At 44.5% G+C, this 17,208-nt stretch overlaps 1 protein-coding gene across 1 annotated transcript in view; it reads left to right on the plus strand.

The window, feature by feature from the left end:
- Nucleotides 1-17,208, plus strand: part of IQSEC3 (IQ motif and Sec7 domain ArfGEF 3) — a 109,661-nt gene that overhangs the window by 17,172 nt on the left and 75,281 nt on the right.

A 17,208-nucleotide genomic window follows, 5' to 3' on the forward strand; every position in this document is an offset into this window, starting at 1 on the left:
GGGGCTCGAACCCACGAACCGCGAGATCATGACCTAAGCGAAAGTCGGACGCTTAACCGACTAAGCCACCCAGGCGCCCCTAAAAAGATGTTTTAAAGGCAAACAGGGAAATCTGAACATGGATAATGGAGAATTATTATTAATTTAGTTAGGTATAATAAATGATTGTGTTATTGTATCATTGTATCCTTTTAAAGTTCGTAGGGGCGCCTGGGTGGCTCAGTTGGTTAAGCGTCCGACTTCGGCTCAGGTCATGATCTCACGGTTTGTGGGTTCGAGCCCTGCATCGGGCTTTGTGCTGACAGCCAGCTCAGAGCCTGGAGCCTGTTTCAGATTCTGTGTCTCCCTCTCCCTCTGACCCTACCCTGCTCACACAGTCTGTCTCTCTCAGAAATAAATAAAAAACATTAAAAAAAAAAAAAAGAATACACATCAACAGAAAGGAAAATTTAAAAAAAATAAAAAAATAAAATTCTAACGTGTTGGAAATATATTCTGTCTAAAATGACATAATTTCTGGGGTATGCTTTAAAGTTCTCCAGCTGGGGCTCCTGGGTGGCTCAGTCAGCTAAGGGTCCGACTCTTGATTTTGGCTCAGATCATGATCTCACAGCTGTGAGATCGAGGCCTGTGTCAGGCTCTGTGCTGGACGTGGAGCTTGCTTGGGATTCTCTCTCTCTCCCTCTCTCTCTGTCTGTCCCTCTCCCTCAAAATAAAATAAAATAAAATAACTCCACCAAAAACGATTGGGGTGAAAAACTGGTAAAATGTATGTTTGAAATGTCTCTACTAAGAAGTTTAAAGGATGACAGAACAAGAGAAACTATAGACAGTGAGTGTAGAAAGCTCTTTGATGAGTTTTCCTAGAAGGAAGAGTAAGGAAGTGGGCTGATAGCTGGAGGGGAACATGGGTTTAAGATAGAAGACTTCTCTGGAAGTTTAGAGAAATAGCACATTTGTTTTCACCATACAACAGCCAACTATACTTGCTGACCATCTGCCACAGAATGGCCCTTAACAGAACCTTGTAGGGAAACTGAGGAAGACTGCATCACTACCTAGAGGGAAGCCATAATAATTTAATGAAAGTGAACATTTTGTCATGCGCTTACTATGGACTAGGCACTGGGTTAAGTGCCTTACGAACTTATCCCTGTATATGTGTTGATGACTGCTACCGTGGGGGGCGAGGCACAAAGAGGTTAGGTAGGTTGTCCTCAGGCAAGCAACCGTCACGAGGTGGTGTCCACGTTCAGATCCAGCCAGTGTGATTCCGGCAGTCGGTATCTTCACCTCTGCTCTCCACTGTCTTCCCGCAGAGCGTGCCTGTTACGGCAGGCCATCCTCAGATGGCTAAGAGATGCACTCGCCCCCAACTCTGCTCCGAGACTGTCATTCACAAGGCGCTTAGTGGAGGGAGGGCAGCCAGAGGTATTTTAAATGAAACTCTCAGGATTCTGATGCAGCTCCCTGCTTAAGAACCATTAGAATAGATCAGCCCAAGCACACTCATTTATCAACACATACACACAAATATTCACATGAGTGCTGTGAATAATTAGACTAGCTAGGGGCTGGGAAAATATTAAAAGATAATGAGCTATGCTGTACAGGAAAGAGGAATGTGGAGCGAGGGAAGCTGAGCACATTATTGTTACTTAGGGTTAGAAAATTTTATTTAGTTTCCTCAAGGGCTGGAGTCATATCTGTATATTCATTTAGCAAGTGTTTATTGAGCATCTACTGCATGTCTGGCTCTGCTGCAGGTGCTGGGAATTCACAGTCAGACAAAGACTCTGCCATCATGGAGCTCACATTCAAGAGAAGACAGATATTAAACAAGAAAATGACCATATGTGCATAAGGACTCTAAGGGAAAATAAGGGGATGACTGGGGGGAGGGTAGTTTTAATAGGCAAGACCTCACCTAGAGATTAAATAAAGCTAGGGACAGAGCCATGAGAAGACCTGAAGGGAAAACATTCTGTGCAAAGGCCCTGGGGCTGGAAGAAATGGATATATTCAAAGAATAGAAGGAAAGGGGGCAGGGGAGATTGGGCTGGAGGGTCAGATGGGGCTTCCAGAGAGTCTGTGGAGTGAGAGGCTAAAGGGAAGACATAGGGGTAGAACTTGGAGCAGGAAAGGATGACCTACTGTGGAAAACTGAGTTGGGAGTTCAAAGGGCAGAGGAGGGAGAGCAGTTCAGCAGAGAGAGCCCTAGGGTGCCGTTCCCAATCATCTGCTGTTCAGTTATCTATTCCATCTTTCTTTCAACATCCGTATACTAATTTATGCTATGTGCTAGGCATTTATGTACATCTACCATCTCTGATGGGAAGGTGTTGTTATCCCTATTTCACAGATGTGGTAACTGAGGCTCAGAGAGGTTAAGGTGGCCCACCCAAGGTCACCCAGTAAAGTGATGTCTTCAAGACCCCATGCGAGCTTCAGCCTCTTATACCCTGACATAGCCATTCCCACTCTAGGGAAGTCCTCTGCAGTGTGAGAAGCGCTTCCCCTAGGCAAGTCCTGATGGGGAACCTGGCTCAATGTTCAGGGACAAAAAGGTTGGTGGCACCATGCCCATGTGACAGTTGTTCGTGTTGCTGCAGCTCTGAACTTGGCCTTTGGCTCACTCATCTCTGCCATGCCATATAGGACTAGGCTAGAGGACGGGCAGAATGCCACCGACATGTAGCCACAGATGGATGATTTGTATGTCCCTATGGAACATCGTATCCTTCCAGGGCCCATGTGGCCAGGAGGGTTCATGTAGGGGCTACAACATCCTTGGTCTCAGGTGTGTGTGTATGCACATGCACATGGCTGCACATGCAGGGTTGTATGTGAAAATATGCATACGTGTATATGTGTGTCTACATATCCAAGAGTGAATGCATGTGCATTCACATATTGTGTGTGCATAGGTCTGTGTGTGCATAGGTTTGGGAGTTTCTGCTGAGTGTGAGACTTGGTGTGTACTTAGGACCCATGTGCATTTTAATGAGAGTCCTGGATGTGTTCACGAAATGAGGTGTGTGCGTGTGCAATGAGGAGCACGTGTGCATATTTACGTGTGTATGAATCTCTGCACTGTCTGCAAGCACACTGAGTGTTAGTGTGTATCTGGTTCCCAGAAGCAGTGGGTGTTTCTGTGGGCTTGTGAATTGGGTTGGAGCACATGAGCTGGGCAAGTGGCTAGGAGGTAGTGGAGGTATGGGATTGTGGATTGGCTGGATGGGGTTTTATGTTTCTGTCTAACTCCGAATCTGACTATGCTATGGAGAGCAAGATCAAGGCCCTTGCAGTCACAGCCCAGAGGCCATGTCCCCTGCAGATGCCTGCCTTGGGGTTGTAGGGCACAGCAGGAATGGGCGCCAGGGTGCAGTGTGCCGTGGTGGAGGGCATGGGGCTGGAGTCCTAGCTGTGTCTCAGGAGTCATCAAACCTCCCTTAGCCTTAGTTTCCTCATCAAGTACATGGCATTAATATTAATATTAATTATTATTGGGGCGCCTGGGTGGCTCAGTCGGTTGAGCATCCAACTTCGGCTCAGGTCATGATCTCAAAGTCCGTGAGCTCGAGCCCCATGTTGGGCTCTGTGCTGACAGCTAGCTCAGAGCCTGGAGCCTGCCTCAGATTCTGTGTCTCCCTCTCTCTCTGCCCCTCCCCTGCTCACACTCTGTCTCTCCCTCTCTTCCTAAAAAAGTAAACATTTAAAAATTTTAATATTAATTATTATTATTATATATAATATTATTACTTTTACTACTATTATCCCCTGGGATTATTCATAGGGCATTCAAAAATGTTTCATAAACCAGAAACACTGACAAATGCAGTCATTATTATTGACCGAGATCTGCCTTCGCCGTTCCTGGAAAAAGCAGTGCATGCCCACAATTGACTAAGGGTGAGTGAGTAACACTGTGTAGGCGCATTTCTCTGATGAGAGGCAGGATGTGGTGTGAAGCAGCCTCTGTGGCTGGCATGGGCTGGGTGGCTCCACTCCGTCCTCTCAAGCTGGCTCTGCCCTGTAGCCAGGCACCTGTCTGCCAGGGAATAGAGAGATCTCTCGTGAGGGGAGCTGGTGGGATGCAGCCGAGCGCCCGGCTTTGTAATTCCTGCTGAGCCACCCAGCCTGGCATCGGAAGCTTTGCTGGCTGGCTCCCTGCAAAGGCGGCTGGACTTCAAACAAGTAGGCTTCAAGATAGGCGACTGAATGGCTCTGGGGTTGCTAGCAAGGCCACCGTGCTGGGTAGGAAGGAGAAAGGGCAGCAGGAAGCTCAGGGGCTCAGAGGAAGCCCTCACAGCTTTGGGGCGGGTGGTGAGCGCGGAGGGAGGAGGAGGCTGGGGGCCCCCTGGCACACTCAAGCTAGAAGCCGACTTTTCTGGTCTGAGTTACGCTTTCCCCAGACTGCCACGTTGATGCTAAGGTTCTGTGATATTAGGCAAGTATCTTGTCTCTCTGAGCCTCCTCAACTGTAAAACGAGGATACAATTGAGGCAGTGTCTGGAAAGGGCTTTGTATAGCCACCCATGTGATCATAATGGTGGGCAGGTCTCTGTGGCATGTACTAGGGCTTTTGTTGACACATGTAAGCGTTTCACGGATGTGTATGTTTAATTCCCCGTTTATCTCCAGCACCCTCGGTCATAGGGACTTAATTCACACATTGAGTCAGTAAATGGTATCTACTGCATGCCACCAGCCAGACTGCCTGCCGTTCTGGAGGGAGAGGCGAATGGGTCCCAGGCGCGGCTCTACCCCAGAGCTAACTCTAGTATAGGAAGATGCAGCCGTGTACATAAACACTGGTTACACGGGTGGAAAAAATTGGCGGTACGGCCCACTGGGGTTGGAGGGAGGCCGGTGTGCAAGTCCAGAAATAGGCGGGTCCAGCCCAGGCAGGGGCAGGAAATGAGGCCATTAGGGCTGGGGTCAGGCACCGGAACAACAGGTGAAGGCTTTGCAGAGGTCTGGGCTCTGGGGCCCCGGAGGGTGGGTGGAACCTGGAGATCTGGAGACTGAAGCAGCCTGGGATCTCTGGTGGTGGTGTCCGTGCACGCCACTCTATTTCTTAATGGTATAGATACATTGATTCGTTGACTCCTCATGCTAACCCTTGAGGTAGATGCCATTAGTATCCTATTTTACAGGTAAAGAAACTGAGGCTCTGGCAAGCCAAGCTATTAACCAGAAAGTGGCAAAACCAGACTCTGGACTGGCCATGGCCTGTCCCGGTGCATGGTCCCTGTATTGGTGCATGGTACAGACATCGATTTGGACCCTACTCTATGCTAAGCATTGCACTAGCATGACATGGGTTAGTTTGTTTGATCTTCACAGTAACCCTATGAGGTAGCTTCCTTTATGACCCTCCCTCCTCACAGCTGAGAAATCTGAGGCAGAAGATCTGCCCAAGTTCCCACAGCCATCCCAGTGGAAAGGTCGGGCCTGAATGCACGCCTTCCCAAACCTGCAGTCTGCTTGCTTTCCATGGGACCATGCTCCTTCCTGCAGTTTAAGGCACTTTGATGGAATTCCTCCCTAGAGTATGTGGCTCCCTTACTGCTCCATGCTGGTGCACGCCTGGGACCTGAGGACCTCTGTTCAATACTTGTTCGACCCCTTACTGGCTGTGTGACCTCAGGGAAACCAGGTCACATCTCTGTTCCTCATCCACAAAGGGGGAATAACTGAATCTAACTCACAAGGTGGTACAAAGGGCAAAAGATATGTGAGAACATGCCGTATAAACTGTGAAGTGCTGTAAAGAAATCAAGAGACAGCAGCACTGTGCCCATCACTGTGGTGAGTGTGACAGATGAGGACTGCACAAGGCAACACAGCAAAAATAACCAAGGGGGATCACATCAGGCTAAAACGCTTCTGCACAGCAAAGAAAACTCTCAACAGAGTGAAAAGACAACCTACAGAGTGGGAGAAAATACTTGCCAATCATATGTCAGATGAGGGCTTAATATCCAAAATATATAAGGGACTCAATAGCAACCCCCCCCCCAGACATCTGATTAAAAAAGGGCAAAGGACCTGAATAGACATTTCCCAGAGAAGACATGTGAATAGCCAACAGGTACGTTAGAAATGTGCTTGGTATCGCTAGTCATTGGAGAAATGGACATCAAATCCCCAACGGGATATTGCCTCATAGCTGTTAAAGATGGCCATCGTCAAAGAGATAAGGAATAACATGTGTGGGGAAGGAGGAGGGTGGAAAGGGGGCCCTACCCTACGCCCTGTTGGTGGGGATGTAAACTGGCTGCAGCCACAATGGAAAATGACATTTCTGGGACGCCTGGGTGGCTCAGTCGGTTGAGCGTCTGGCTTCGGCTCAGGACATGAACTCGTGGTTCATGGGTTCAAGCCCCGCGTCGGGCTCTGTGCTGACAGCTAGCTCAGAGCCTGGAGCCTGCTTCATATTTTGTGTCTCCCTCTCCCTCTGACCCTCCCCTGCTCACGCTGTCTCTCTCTCTTTCTCAGAAATAAATTAAAAAAGTATATAAAAAAGAAAATGACATTTTCTCAAAATCTTAAAGATAGAACTACTACATAATCCAACAATCCCACATTGGGTATTTACTTGAACGAGACAAAAACAAAATCTGAAAGGAATGTTTGCACCCCCTGTTCATGGCAGCATTATTTATAGAAGCCAAGATAGGGAAACAGCCTAAGTGTCTACCAACAAATGAATGAATAAAGAGTGTGCTGTAGATTTATACACTGAACTTTATTCAGCCACGAGAAAGAAGGGAATCCTGTCATTTAAGATGACATAGATGGACCTGGAGGGTATTATGCTGAGTGAAATAAGCCAGACAGAGACAGACAAATACTACATGGTATCACTTATTCATGGAATCTTAAAAAAAAAGAAAAAAGTCAAACTCAAGAGTAGCAAGGTGGTTGCTGAGGGCTGGGGGCTGGTGAAAATAAGGAGAGCTTAGCAAGAGGGCACACCCTTTGAGCTACCAGATGAATAAGGCCTGAGGACCTTATGTAAAACATGGTGACTATCCCCAGGCCGACTCTGACCTTGGTTTAGCAAGCAATGAGCAGGTAATCGGCGGCAGGCCCTATGCCCGTGCATAGAGATATAGACACACACAGGGCACGGAGTTTGCCCTTTGACTGGGAAATGCAACAACTAATTCAAGAATGGGGTGACTGCCATTTATTATACACTACTGTGGGCTATGGGTTAAATTCCTAAAGTATATACTCTCGTTGAATTCCTTCAACTATCCAGTGAGGTACTACTATTATACATCCATTTGAGTGATAAGGGAAGATGTTCAGAGTGGTTAAGAGATTTTCCCAAGGTCACAAAGCTAGTAAATGGCAAAGGTGCTATGTACGTCCAGGTTCTCCTGATTCCAAGCTGAGGCCTTTCCCCTGTGCCTGCCACTTCCACGAAATGACAACATTTTTTCAGAAGGGCACTGTGGTGGTCTGAGAGATGGGCTGGGAGGTGGAGCTGCAGTCAGGAGGCCATGTGGTCTGCCTCATGTACATGGAGCTTCCGTGCCAGTTACCTCCTATACCACTCAAATCAATGCAATGAGGTAGTGGGTTTCACAGATAAGGGAAGAGGCTCAGAGAGCTCAAGTGACTTGCCCCAAACCACATAGCTAGATGTCTTTCTCGAATTCGTCTCCTATTTGGATGACCACACATCTCAGGCTCTTTCCGTGGCAGTTAAGACAACTTGGGGGCTGGAACCAGGCCTGGGTTCAAGTCCCACCTCAACATCTTCCTAGCAGTGTGACTTTGACCATGTTACTAAATTTCTCCATAATAATATCTACCTCTTGAGTCCATCATTTCCTGGTTATCGTACAGCAGGTTTCTAGTAGGCAGGAAGTGCTCAATGAGTAAATGAACAAGCAAGCAGTTATGAAGTGATGTTGGCTTCTGAGCTTTGTAGGGGAGAGTAAGGAGGAGAGATGGCCCTTTCCGTTAGGAAGAGAATGTCCTGATGCCTTTTTAAGGAAATGTGAAAGGAGATGGGGTCCACTGTTTCTAGTTTGAATTGAGTGAAAAACTTGCAAAGTTTTATAAGTAAGTACAAGCCACTTCCTTTCTCTGCCCCTGGCTGCTGGAACATCTGTAAGCACGTGCCTTATTAAGATCTTTCCAAAGTCCGTGGAAGACCGTGCAGTGGTTCATTGCACCAATGAGCAAAGAAAACCTACCCCTGGAGGTAGATCATGCCTGGAGGGGGTGGGGGTGAGGGCCCTAGGAAGAGAAAGTCAAGATGGCATCCTGGTAGGTCTCTGCTTGCAATAGTGCTGTGGTTGCTGAGTTCTTTGGTGGCAAGGACTAATAATATCAATAATAGTCATTATAAGATTTTGCATCTGTGCAGGGTGTATTATGTTTCTCCCAAGGCAGTTTCACATTCGAAGTCTTATTGAATCCCTACATTTCAGTGACATAAACAGGGCAGGAATAAGAGTCTCATTTACCATGATTTGACCTTCCCGAGGGCCCATGGTTGTGGAGGGGGAGCTGGGTCTCTATCTCCAGCTCAGCACTGTTACTACTGCACTTCTCAGGGGCTCTCAGCCCCAGGCCCACCTCCAAAATTTCCCCCATTCAATGATCCCCACCCCCAAGTTTCTCATTGTCCTAGTTTCTGGCCCCCTGGACCCCTTTGGCTCAGTCATGAGCCATCTGGTCTCTGAAAATCCAATCTAGCGGTTGAAGGGAAGGAAAAATCCGGGGTTTTTTTTTTTCCTGCTTGGAGGGGGGTTAATAATTGGGTGGATCTGGGGGCAATGGGAGGAGGGAAGTTAGAAAAGAAATTATTCTAATGCCTCTTGATGAAGTATCAACAAGTGAGATGGGGGAGAAAAAGATTTTGGTCTTAAAAACATCAGCTGTATTAAGGAACAATTACATACGATAAAATTACTGATTTTAAGTGTTTGAGTTTAGACAAACTGTCTACAGTTCTGTAACCATGATTTCACTCAAGCTATAGAACATTTCCCTTACCCCAGGGGACCCCATGTTCCCTTTTGCAGTTTACTGTCTCCCCTCCCTTATCACTGACACTGATCTGATGTCACTATTGTTATATGGCTCATTCTAAGAAGTCGTACAAATGGAAGTCAGACAGTGTGTAGACTTATGTGTCCAGCTTCCTCCATTTAGTACGATGCTCTTTTGAAATTCATCCACGTTGGTGCACGTATGAGTAAGCTTGTTCCTTTTACTGCTGAATAGTGTAGATATACCACAATTTGTTTATGCATTTACCAGTTAATGGACATTTAGGTTGTTGCTGGGTTATTTTTTTAACATGTATCTTTATTTTATTGATGATAACTACCTCTACATACATTTAGAACACCTGGACCACATGTGTGAATGATAGATCATTTCCTGAATTTACAGACAGTGCTTGGTGAGGACATGTACCTGTGCCCTCCTTGTATTAACTCTGGGCCAGCTCCACTCCTTTCTACTCCTCTGGCCAGGGTGCACGTGCTCCCCAGGTAGGAACCATTCATTTTAGTCCCATGGTTTAAGGCATGCCTAGTCAAACCAAAATGTGGTGTTTAACTTTATTTATTGTATTTTATTTTACTGTGGTAAGAACATGTAACACAAGATCTACTCTCTTCAGTTTTTAAATGTACTATATGGACTTGTTGACTATAGGCACAATGTTGTACAACAGATCTCTGGCACTCATTCATCATGTATAATCAAAACTACGCCCACTGATTAGCAATTTCCTATTTCCCCCCTCCCCCAGCCCCTGGTGACCGCCATTCTACTCTCTGATTTTATGAGTTTGACTATTTTAGATACCTTCTATAGGTGGAATCATGCAGTATTTGTCTTTCCATGACTGACTTATTTTACTTAACGTAATGTCTTCAAGGTTCATCAGTGTGATCACGTATTACAGGATTTCCTTCTTTTTAAAGTCTGAATAGTATTCCATTGTATGTATGTATCACATTTTCTTTATCCATTTATTCACTGGTGGACACTTAGATTGCTTTATGAATCTTGACTATTGTGAATTGTGTTGCACTAAATATTGGGGTACTAATATCACTTCAATATCCTGATTTCAGTTCTTTTGGATAAATACCCAGAAATGGGATTTCTGTATCATATGATAGCTCTATTTTTAGTTTTTTGAGAAACCTCCATACTGTTTTCCATAGCAACATTTTGCATTCCCACCAACAGTGTACAAAGATCCCAATTCCTTCACATCCTCCTCAAAACTTGTCATATACATATGTTTTGATAATAACCATCGTAATGGGTGAGGTGATACCTCATTGTGGTTTTCATTTGTATTTCCCTGGTGATAAGAGACATTGAGTATCTTTTCATATACCTGTTGGCCCTTTGTATATCTTCTTTGGAGGAATGTTTTACTCAAGTAAACTCAAATCAACTCATTTTTAATTGAGTTATTAGTTTTTTTGCTCTTGAGTTGTAAGACTTTCTTACATAATTTGGAAATTAATTGCTTATCTGGTATATGGTATGCAAATATTTTCTCAAATTCCGTATGTTGCCATTTAACTCTGTTGTTTCCTTTCTGGCTTAATGTAGTCCCACTGTGTATTTCTGTTTTGTTGTCTGTGGTTTAGGTGTCTTATCCATGAAACAATTGCCAAGACCAATGTTGTGAAGCTTTCCCCCTGTGTTTTTTCCCTTCTAGGAGTTTTATGGTTTTGGGTCTTATGTTTTAGTCTTTCATCCATTTTGATTTGCTTTCGTGTATGGTAAGATTCAGATCCAAACTCATTATTTTGCATGTGGATATCCACTTTTCTCAACCCCATTTATGAAAGAGACCATCTTTCCCCCGTTGGGTATTCATTGCACCTTTGTCAAAGATTAATTGAATGTACGTGTATAGAAGTCCTTGTTTTTTTTGTTTTTGATTTTGTTTTTACTGCTGTGAACTTTTGCTTCTATGAATAGTTTTTTTCAATCTATGTTTATACTTATCTTGGGTAAATACCTAGGAATGTGATTACAGGGGCATTTGATAAGTGCACATTTAACTTTGTAAGAAACTGCCAGAGTGCTTTCTGAAGTGTTGCACAATTTACATTTCCACCAGAAAGAAGTGTGTAAGAGTTCCAGGTGCTCCACACCCTTTTCAACACTTGCTATTGTCAGACTTTGAAATTTGACTAGTTCTAATGGGTGTGGAATGGTTTCTCATGGTGGTTGTAATGTGCATTTCCCTAATAACTAATCACATTATTAGTATATTTTCTTTGGCAAAGTATCTATTTTAAATCTTTTGTACATTTTTTCTATAAGGTTGTTTGTCTTTTTACTATTAAGTTGTAAGTATTATTCACTTTTTAAAAAGTGTCTTTCTAAGAGAATATTTCTTATTTGGATGAAGTCTAATTTATTCATTTTTTTTCTTATGGCCTGTGCTTTGTGTGTCCTAGCTAGGAAATCTCTGCATCCTCTATGGTACACATTTTCTCCTATGTTTTCTTTGAGAAGTTTTATAATGGTATCTGCTAGTTTTGGTCTATGTTACATTTTGTATTAATTTATATATAAATATGGCACAATGTATGAAGCTCATTTTATTTTATTTTATTTAAAAAAATTCTAATGTTTATTTATTTTGGAGAGAGAGAGACAGAGCATGAGTGGAGGAGGGGCAGAGACAGAGGGAGACACAGAATCTGAAGCAGGCTCCAGGCTCTGAGCTATAAACACAGAGCCCGATGCAGGTCTCAAACCCACAAACTGAGATCATAACCTAAACCAAAGTCAGACGCTTACTTACTAAGCCACCTAGGTGCCCCAGTATGAAGTTCATTTTATTTTTGCTTATGGATATTCCATTATTTCTGTTAAAAATTTATCATTCCCCATTGAATTACCTTAGTACTTTTACCATGAGTCAATTTATAAGATTTAATACATATTTGAGTCTATTTCTAGCCTTTCTCTTTGGTTCACTCAGTCTGTATGTCCATCCTTCTGCCAACACCAAATTGTCTTAATTTGGGTAGCTTTAAGTCTTGAAAGCACATAGTGTACGACTTACAACTTGTTCTTGTTTTTCTTTTTTAAAAAATTTTAATGTTTATTTTTTTGGTTTTGAGAGAGAGAGAGAGAGAGGGAGAGACACAGAGTATGAGCAGGGCAGGGGCAGAGAAAGAGAGACACATACACAGAATCTGAAGCAGGCTCCAGTCTCTGAGCTGTCAGCACAGAGCCCAATGTGGGGCTCGAACTCACGAATCACGAGTTCATGACCTGAGCCAAAGTTAGACATCCAACCAACTGAGCCACCCAGGCGCCCCATTCTTGTTTTTCAAAGTTGTTTTGGCTATTCAGCCTCTCCCCCCGGCCCCTCTCCCACCCCCAGGAATAGGAGTGACCTCTGAGAAAAGGAGTGACCTTTTCCTCCTATTCCTCATGTTTAGATAGAGAAGACTTCTTGGAGGAGGTGAGAAAAATTAAGAGACAGTGGGAAAAAAAATAAAGCAGCCCAGTCGTCTTCAGGCTCTACCAGCCCTAATGATGGTGGTACCAGGAGAGGTGGGGGTCAGGGAAGTGATGGGAAATGATTTTATGATTCCTCCCTTTTCCTGGAGCTCAAGGCATCTCCTTTAGAGGGATTCCTTGGGGGTTAAATCTGCTGTGTTCACCTCGGTGAGGAGAGGAAGGGGTTTCTCATTCAAAGTTGTGCCTCTGGGATCCTGGTTTTGTCTCCTTGATTAATCCTGCTGGGAGTCCCCCTTCTTCACGCCTCTACTTACTGTGGTGCTGTGCATACCATCAGTTCCTCCAAACTACTCAACCATTTTTATGGCCATGCGGTGGAATACTGAGTCTCAAACTGAATATAGATGGGGAAGTGATGGGTGTATAGGCTCCCAGAATTTTGAGGGCCTGGCCCTGGCTAAAGCTTTAATTAGCTCCTGTCAGCATTTGCCATTTCATTCCCCTCCGTTTGCTGGCCCGGCCCCTGGGTCCCTGTTCTCCCCTGATGGCACCCCAGCTTCCTTCGTAGTCTTTTTAAGAACAGGGTCCTTTTCTGGCTGAACGTGAGGCTCCCCTCTTCCTTCATGTCCATGCTGCCTTCTATGAAGACTCAGAACCCTGTCTTGCTCAGGTGATATCCTAAAATTCCCTGAGCCAGCTGCTCCTCACTCTACACCTCTCATTCCCGAGTCCTCCTAGCTCCTTCCCAGCCCAGCCTCATGCATGACCAGGGATAAGCCACACGTCAAAATCCTCTTTCTGGGACTGGACTGCCCCACATCGCCACATCATCTGCAATCCAGCTACCCCATGGATACTCATCAGCTTGGGGTACTCGGGATGGCTAAAGCCAGGAAGGACTGATTTCTGCCTAAAGTCATGGGCTGTGGAATTTAAAACACAAGAAATGCGCTTTTGGCCTGGATTCTATAGGCTTCCCTCATCTGGAATTTTAAGAGCTGAGGACAGAGAATGAGTCATGTTTCTTTTCCAGACAGGCTCCTTTCATTGCCATTCCTTGGGTCCCCCCAGCTCCAGAACTCTGAGAATCACAGCCTTGAGCTGCAAATCCCACAGACTATATGATGTGAAGAGTGCTTCTGGATTCGTGTGACATGGTGGCTCCAGGCTCATGCTCCAGAGCGGGTTGGGGACTGTTTGATCCAAGGCGGGATCACATTCCTTTTTTCCTTTTTTAAAATTTATTTATTATTATTACTTTTTTTTAGGGAGAGAGAGAGACAGAGAAAGAGAGAGCATGAGTGGGAAGGGGCATAGAGAGAGGAAGAGAGAGAATCCCAAGCAGGCTCTGGTATCAGCACAGAGCCCAGTGCGGGGCTCAAACTCATGAACTGTGAGATCATGACCTAAGCTGAAATCAAAAGTCTGATGCTTAACCGACTGAGCCATCCAGGCATCCCAAATTCCTAATGCAACTGGTAGCGGGTCCCCCTGGCCCCAAAGTGCAGCAATTGCCCTCGGGCCTATGAGTGCAATATAGAGCAAGGTATAGAATAGGCATTTGAGGGAGAGGGGTCCTTGTTTATCTTACAAAACTACATATATTTCTCCGCAGCTTGCTTTTCTCATTTAGCCATACTTTATAGAAATCCATCCTGGCCAAGAGATACCACACATAATTCCATATAGAGGTTTAGTGCACAACTCCATGGTATAAAGGAAGCTATCCCAATTTATTCAACCATCTCCTGATTGGTGGGGACTGAGGTTATTTCCATTTATTTTGTTTCCCCCTGTGAAAACAATGCTGCCACCACATTTTGTACAAATACCTTTATGGACAGGTTATTTACATTTCTAGGGTATAAAATTCCAGAGGTGCGATTGGCGGGTCAGAAGACATGTGCTTGTTTTTTTTTTTTTTTTTTTTTTTTGAGAGAGAGAGAGAGAAAGAGAGACCAAGAGCAAGCAGTGGGGTGGGGAGAGGGGGAGAGAGAGAGAGAAAGAGAATCTTTTTTAAAAAAATTTATTTATTTAAATTCAAGTTAGTTAACATACAGTGTAGTATTGGTTTCAGGAGCAGAACCCAATGATTCATCACTTATATATAACACCCAGTGCTCATCCCAACAAGTGCCCTCCTTAATGCCCATCCTCCCACCCACCTCCCTTCTAGCAACCCCCAGTTTGCTCTCTCTATTTAAGAGTCTTTTATGGTTTGCCTCCCTCTCTGTTTTTATCTTATTGTTCTTTCCCATCCCTTATGTTTATCTGTTGTCTTTCCCAAATTCCACACAAGTGAAATCATATGATATCTGTCTTTCTCTGACTGACTTCTCTTAACATAATACCTTATAGTTCCCTCCATGTTGTTGTGAATGGCAAGATCTCATTCTTTTTGATCGCTGAGTAATATTCCATTGTATATATATTCCACATCTTCTTTATCCATTCATCGGCCAGTGGACATTTGAGCTCTTTCTATACTTTGGCCTTTGTTAATAGCGCTGCTATGAACATTGGGGTGCATGTGTCCCTTCAAATCAACATTTTTATATCCTTTGGATAAACACCTAGTAGTGCAATTGCTGGGTTGTAGGGTAGTTTTATTTTTAATTTTTGGGGGAACCTCCATACTGTTCTCCAGAATGGCTGCACCAGTTTGCATTCCCACCAACAGTGCACAAGGGTTCCCTTTCTCCACATCCTTGCCAACATCTGTTGTTGCCTGAGTTGTTAATTTTAGCCATTCTGATAGGTGTGAAGTGGTATCTCACTGTGGTTTTGATTTGTATTTCCCTGATGACGAGTGATGTTGAGCATCTTTTCATGTGTCTGTGATCATCTGGATGTCTTCTTTGGAGAAGTGTCTGTTCATGTCTTCTGCCCATTTCTTCACTGGATTATTTGTTTTTTGGGTGTATATATTTGGATACTAACCCTTTAGAGAGAGAGAATATGTTTTAAAATGTTTTTATTTATTTTTGAGAGACAGAGACTGAGCAGGGGAGGGGCAGAAAGAGAGAGGGAAGCACAGAATCCAAAGCAGCCTCCACACTCTGAGCTGTCAGCACAGAGCCTGATGCAGGGCTTGAACTCACAGGCTGTGAGATCATGACCTGAGCCAAAGTCAGACACTTAACCGACTGAGCTACCCAGGTGCCCTGAGACAGAGAATCTTAAGATGGCTCCACACTCAGCTCAGAGTCTGACATGGGGCTTGATCTCACGACCATGAGGATCATGGCATGAACTGGAATCAAGAGTCAGACGCTCAACCAACTGAGCCCTATGGGTGCCCTGACATTAGTTCTTTTTCATTTCCAAAACAGCTGTAAAACTTCACAACCACACAGGCGGTAGATGAGGGCACTTCTCTCCCCACATTCACACCAGCACTTATTGTCACTAGTCTTTTGAATGTTTGCAGTCTGGTGGATGGGAAATGGCATCTCAGTGCTGCTTTAATTTGCGCTTCCATGTTGACTAGTAAGGTAGAGCATCTTTCCATCTATTTATCAGCGCTTTGGTGTTCCTCTTCTGTCAACTGGGATTCCTAATCTTTGCTCCTTTTTTCTATTAGGTCTTTGCATTATGAATTTGTGGGATCTCAATGAAGGACATGAACCTGCCTTCTGTCATATGTTTTACAAATATATTTTCCCACTCTGTCATTTGTTGTTTGACTTATGAAAGTATCTCAGTTCTTTCTTTCTTCCTAGAGAGAGAGAGGGCACAAGTGAGAGCAAGTGAGTGAGGGACAGAGAGAGAGAGAGAAAGAGAGAGAGAATCTCACGAAGGGCAGAGAGAGAGAGGGAAAGAAAAGCCGGGCTCACCGGAAGCAGGGTTCATGTTCATCTGAAGCTGGGGCTTGTGCTCACCCAGTGTGGGCTTGAACTCACAAGCCATGAGATTATGACCTGAACCAAAGTTACATGGTTAACCATTGAGCCATGCAGGTGCCCCAAATACAGCAGTTTCTAATCTATGCCCTTATAATCTCAGTGCCCCCAAGAGACACTTGGTAGGTGGCTACCAAAATTGGGGCCAGCGGATCAGGGGAGTGGCATAGACCTCCAACTCCCTGACCGTAGAGCTATTCTACCTTGGTTGTTTTACAAAATGGGTTTCCAGGAAAGACTGGGTTTGGACAACGTATTCTGAAGCTAAAGGAAGTTTTAAAAACGTCTTTTGGGAAATCTTTGGGGGCCCTCCCAGGTCTGTCATTCTCTGATTCCATGATGGTGAATGCTTGCTAAGGGAGAGAAGACCACATGTCAGCATAACTTTATCCAAAAGTAATTTTACTATTAAATCTCAAGGTAACTCAAAGTAGATATTAGAATCACAGAGTTTTAGAGGTGGAAGTCACCTTGAAAATCATCTAGTCTAATGGCTCTCAATTTTGGCTACCTTTTGAATCACTTGGGAGCTTATAAAAAGTCCTGGTGCCCCTGACTGGGGCCAGACCAAGTGAATCAGTCCTTGGGGGTTAGGGCCCAGGCATTGATGGTGTTTAAAGGCTCCTGGTGATTCTAATAAGCAGCTAGGGTTGAGAACACTTCTCTAGTTCAACTCCCTTATTTCATTAGTAAATAAATTGAGACCTGGAAGAGGTGATGAGGTATTCCACAGCTGGCTAACTGTTGAGTTGGCACTAGAACTTCTATCTCCACCTCCCGGTTAGCTCTTTCATTTGCATCAAACAAATCCCTCATC

Source organism: Crocuta crocuta, unplaced genomic scaffold (assembly GCF_008692635.1).
Source record: "Crocuta crocuta isolate KB4526 unplaced genomic scaffold, BGI_CrCroc_1.0 scaffold72, whole genome shotgun sequence".
In the NCBI taxonomy this organism is placed as follows: Eukaryota; Metazoa; Chordata; class Mammalia; order Carnivora; family Hyaenidae; genus Crocuta; species Crocuta crocuta.